Raw genomic sequence first — 5971 nt, 5'->3', positions numbered from 1 at the left:
ACTCCTAAACTAATGGTGCATGGACCTAATCACATGAAGCGATACTTCCAATGTAGCCACCGACCCATTGGTTGACCCATGTTGGTGAAGGCTTGGTCTGCGAGCAACCTAGTTGTGCGAACCAACAAGCAAGAAAGATATAACAATGAAGACAACCACACTTCGTGTTTCAAAGTGCCTATAGGACATAAGTGAGTACAAGTGCATGGTGAGCATTCCGTGGACTTGTCATGAAGTTGTGTGACACTGCGCGCAACTTTGAAACATAAGCACACTCTTGACTGTGACATGCAAGCAAACGAAATAAACAAAGGTAACTTGCGTCGTGAATGAGTGCTTGCAATGTAAGATTCCTCCAATGCATGAGCGATGGGATCGTGTAGTTCAAGTGGAGGAAGTATGATCTATGTGTGAGATTGATCTTCAATGCATGCTATGAGTGATGAGGAGACTTGGGTGATTGAATAGTTTCATGATTAGAAGTGAGACTAACCCCAAGAGAGCGAGGGCCTGACCTAACCATCATGTCAGGATAAAGTGCCTCAACGGTCTTGGGTGTTTCAACTTCATCATCAGGTAGATCATCATAAACGATGGCTTCGAAAGATCAATTGTGATAGAGTCATGATCGTGATCAACTATGGGAGTAAATGGATCACGACCGCCACGATCATAAAAATCAATGATTTCATTGGCTTCCTCATGATCTGATGAATCAAACAAAAGGGTAGATGAAAAGCGAGCAAACTCATCCTCTGTGCTTCCAGAAAAGAAAGATGAAAGATCAAGTGGATTTTCAATGAATAACTTATCCTCTCCGTTGTCGAATAACAGACCAACATCCAATGAGTCCTGCAAGTGACCAACAATGGGTGCATCCATGGATGAAGACACACATGTGAAATCATGGATGGTAGGCTCACCAAAGATGTTAGGAAAGAACAGAGGGGGATTGGATGGAAGGGAGTCATCCTTTGCTGAGTTTTGATGGTCAAGCTCCCACTCATACTCTTCATGAATGACAGCGCATGTTAGTTGTGCAACACCAACTTTGTCAGTGGCTTGTTCCTCGTTCATAACAAGTGAAGAATCCAGAATGGAACAACATAAGACAATATCATCTAGAGGAATAGCCGAGTGCAGAGAGAGAGGTCATGGAACATAATGCATACGGGAACTCGAGGGAATCACAACAAATATTGCGCGAAAATTGAGTGAAGCGATGTTGGGAGTATTTTCAAGTTGAACAAGTGAGTGAGCATGATCCTCAACAGCACTCAGTAGTGGTGGAGTTGTTGAATGATGGGATGGCGGAAAGTCAGTAGAGACAGTGGCCGCATCCGCATGAGATTGCCCAACTCCATCAGTGAAGAATGTTGAGCGAGGCTTGATTTCAAGCTTCTTCTTGGGATGGGTAGATTTCTTAAGGCAATACTTGAACCGATCCCAAAGATAGGCAAATTTCATCTAGCTCCTTGGAGCTTGAAACTGCAAGTCACGGAACCGCTGCCAAAAATCCATGATCAATTCATGCAAAGCCTTCCATTTCTATAACAATTTTCGGTCAAGATGGTCTAGATAAAAATGATAGAAAGTGTCTTCAATGAGATCACAGAAGTGCTCAAGTAAGTGCATGTTGTTAGCTGGTAGGTTGCACAACCATCAAAGTGGAGATTCGCAAAGTGTGTATGCAAGCAGCAAACTAGGTTGTTCATCAGAACACTCATCTTCCTCATGAAGCATGGAAAGAAAGTCATGTAAGTACTTAGGCCAGGCCACTTTTCCTTCACCATCATATGTGTAAGTGGACAAGAGATCGAAAAAATCCCTCATGATGGTGACATCTTCATGATTCGAAAAACATCATGGAGGGAGACGACTGTAAGAATCCATGAAATATATGGAAAGGCTCAAAACTAGATGAGAGGACAAAGCTTGTCATCTGGCCCTCCTTCTAGCGCCAGAAATGTTGACGGTACTAGACACGCCAACATGTCAAGGGGATCTCATCGTTAAGAAGTCCCAATTAGACCTCAGACCGTTTGGTGTAGGAGTCCCAGAAGTGGGTCGTATGGTAATGCCTTGACTGCGATTTCGCACAGAGGCAAGTAAGATAACTCTGTTGGTAGCAAGGGTGTGACAGCTGTAGTGAGTCAAGGAAGGTGCATGAGAGGTTCTAACACAAGTGGGTTGAGATGAGTGCGCCCCTTGGAAACTTGTAATAGTACTCGGATGGGAAGGGAACACATGAGCGAAGATACATCACAAGTTGGAAAGCAAGTTAGTTGAAAATCCAAAGTGATGGTTAAACCAACAACACATTTCAGAAAGATTCATGCATACTCATACAGAATAGTCCATACATGCATGCATAAGAAATCAAATACATATGCCAATTAGAGTAAACAAGATAGCTGGAACACAATACAACATATGCATGAAATGTGTTGGCTTTTATTATATAAAGAAGTGTAAGTTCCAATCATACAATACATCCATGTCCAACCACTAGCTCCAATAGTGGAACGTTACAGCCACATCCGCCTGCTCCTCCAAAGAGATGCACTAGCTAAGTGCAATGGAGAAGCCAAGCCGCATTACAATACTGTCCAAGCTCTCTCCAAGATAGTCTTATCGGAATCTTGGCTGACCAAAAGCTAATACAATGAGTTATGAGGAACTATTTATAGCAAAGGGTGGGGTGACCCTTGACATTCCCCTTTGTGACAGTTCAACTACCCTCATGACTCTTCACCTACTTTATGGCTGTTACATCTAACTATTGACACTTGAATTACACTTGACATGACTTAACATTACAATGCACATGTACCCATGTGAACAAGATGGCTTGAGCAAGCCATGCTAGAAATCACTCTGACTTAGACAACCATGGAAGTCCAACTCCTCAACATCTTCATTCTGATTGACAATAACATATTGATGCTAAGATCAGTAGTCCTTGATGGTGTCCGTGTGCTCCACAGTGACATCCATCTGAAACCTAACTCTTGCCTCCATAGCATCCGAGTGCACTGCTCAGGCTCCTCTTTCCAACTTGTCCAAAAGCATGCGCAGCATTGTCTTCACTGTGGCCAGACCAGCTACATACTTGTGCATGATGTCTGCACTAATGGGTAAGTCTAGGCTGGTGGTAATGTGCATCAACTCATCGAAGTACAAGTCAAGCTCTAGTCGGACCTATTTCTTTGTATTCACCTGGGTGAGAGTCCCAAGTGATGGGATCGCATGTGTGCGCACCAAAACATCCATACTCTTGAATACTCGTGCATGGGAAGCCTATATGCTAGTGATGAACTACTAGAGCTCTTCATAATTCCAGATCTAACTCTGGATACGTGCCTTCAGCTCGACTGCATTGGCCCTAATCATCTTAGGCAAGTGAAGTGGGGATTTGTTGGCTTAGTGGACCCTGACCAAGGTTCAGCATTAATTTAGCCAAACAAATCCCTACACTACTGGCCCTTTTGGCATCAATCCACGAAATGCAGCCTGAAGTCTCACTCGAAGAAGTATGGGGGGATGTTGGAAACAAGTTTCTGCACCTAGAGATGGTTATGATGTCGTTTTATGCCTTAACTCTACCTTCCCGCAAATCGATAAGCCTTTTAGGGCTTATCGATATACTTTTCTTAATTGGCCTCTAGACCTTCGTGAAGGTTTATGACTGTCGTTGGCGGACCCTAACAAAGAGAATCAACCACTTACGCACTTCTATAGTTACTCTTACTTCCATATTTACCCAGATTAGCTTAGGTATCTGATAACTTCAATATGCATTAATATGTTCTTCGCGTAAACATATATTATCACCTATGTTCAGATAACAATGTAAAACACATAGATTCGCGCATCAATATAACATTAAATCATGACACCATTATTCAGCATAACGTAACCACATTTATTCATAACAGAGGTAAATAGAACAAACACGGATATTTCCAGAGTAATATTCTTTATTAGTACTTCAGATCTTCTTACAAACTCTAACTACCCTACGCACTCAGCTGCAGGGGTCCGTGCACTCATCTACAGACTTCTACCCTAGGCCTCTGCGCACACAACTACAGAGCCTCCCTTGTACTCTAAGACTCTTCGCTCATTTTGCTAATGACCCATTACATTCATCATTCACTACCAAAAATTACCTTAGAATATTCTAAGACTCTCATTTTTATACAATCCCATGGTCCGCGGACCATGGGTGGATATTCTAAAGCTAACACAACTTAGATAAAATAAGGGCAGAAACCCTTTTTGACACTTTACATCTACGCGATTCGCGACCACAAATTGCGGAGACTTTACACTTTACATACAAAAACTTGGCCTTTCTGCCCCAAAACTTGGGCTTTTAGCGCAAAAATCGACCCTAGGGGACCCTGTCCCAACAGGCTCCCTTGTACTTTGTTATCACTTGGAACTATAGTTCATGTATATAAGGTTGTCCATAAGTTTTATATAAAGCTTTGAAGTCTTGTGAATAGGTTTATTAGTATATGTCAATTTGAAATTTGAAATTCAAGAGGTATTGATGTGAATTCGTGTAAAGGAAAAATCATTAGACACCCTCCATCATTGTTAGTTAAAGCATGTCATGTCATTGGTACTTTGCGCAGTTTCGCAGCGCGGGTTTGATGTCATTGGTACTTGCGCAGTTTCGCAGCATAGGTTTGATTGGTCAGTTTAGCTGTGAAATGATGTTTTCGTGTTTTCGCAGCGTTCTGTTTGTCAACGATTTCGTAGCGCATCTTGTTAAATTTGAACTGCCTGCGCTACGAAATCGGGGTTTCAGGGTTTTTTGTAGCGCTTTTCCTTTGAATGTCAAATCCGAGAGTAGTGAGTCATAGGTCCGTTCATGATTGTCAGTTCACATCCTCTCCATGTCATGACAAACCATTATTCCGCCATAAGGTCCGAAGTCATGTATTTGAGTGTTAGTTTAAGGGATGTTACAAGAGATGGTTATATCGTAATGGGTTCTTCATATTATGTAAACATGTTTGTTGTATGAGAAGCCCAAGTTCTTATTTAAACAGACTACTGCAAGCGAGCCTGCACTCCAAAGTCGAAGTTTGTTTTCATGCTACAAGCTACCATTAGTTTCCTGTGTAAAAATATTCAAAGCAGCATGGAAAGGAAGGAACACCGATCTGGTAAGTGTGTGAGGACAGAGCCGGAGGGGTTAGATGTTACTCTCAGGAATGAAGGTGTAGCAAGAGCCTTTCAAAACGTTGGCTGCTGGCGGTTTTGCGAAAAATTGAAGGGAGGACATGCAGAAGTGACAAAGGCTTTTGCATTAAATTTCACTGGACTGAATTCGAAAGTGGCAATGTTAGAGTTTCCGGTGTCTCCTAAAGTTATTTCCACTGTCACTGAAATTCCGAGGGGTGGCCAAGAATGGTTCAAAAACTTCAAGTTCGACATGAGTCCCTGCAAAGAGTTTTTGAAGGAACCTTATGTAGATGAAGACCTCACCAAAGCAGTGCCAAGGAGTTATATAAAAGAGAATTATGCTATGCTCTTGACATGTATCCAGAAGTACCTGACATGTGAGGGTAGGTACAATAAAGTTTACTCCTACCACTTCAAACTTCTGTTACATTTCACAGGTAAGGTTTCTATAGACATACCTTTCTATTTGTTCAGGAGCATTAGCAAAATGTGTGATAAGATTCAGTTAAAGAAAGATGGTTGTGAAACATCCCTTTTTCATCATGGTCTAGTAAAGTTGCTGGTGTTGGATAGTTTACAAAAAATTGGCAAAGATTGGGATTCATTTGTGTTTATGGCCGGTTTCCCAAGCAAAACAGGCCTCACTCCATTACCTGTGAGAGAAAGAGAAGAAAGGAGTGAAGAACCCACTTTGGCTGAACTTAGAAGAGAAGTGACAGACCATAAGAAGCCTAAAACTAAATCAAGGAAATCAGAAAAGTCTGTGGCAGCT

Source organism: Pinus tabuliformis, chromosome 5_1, assembly GCF_031772625.1.
Source record: "Pinus tabuliformis cultivar Carrire ecotype Pingquan chromosome 5_1, CPIR1, whole genome shotgun sequence".
Taxonomy (NCBI): Eukaryota; Viridiplantae; Streptophyta; class Pinopsida; order Pinales; family Pinaceae; genus Pinus; species Pinus tabuliformis.
The sequence above is the reverse complement of the archived record's forward strand: the minus strand, read 5'-3'. Positions refer to the sequence as shown.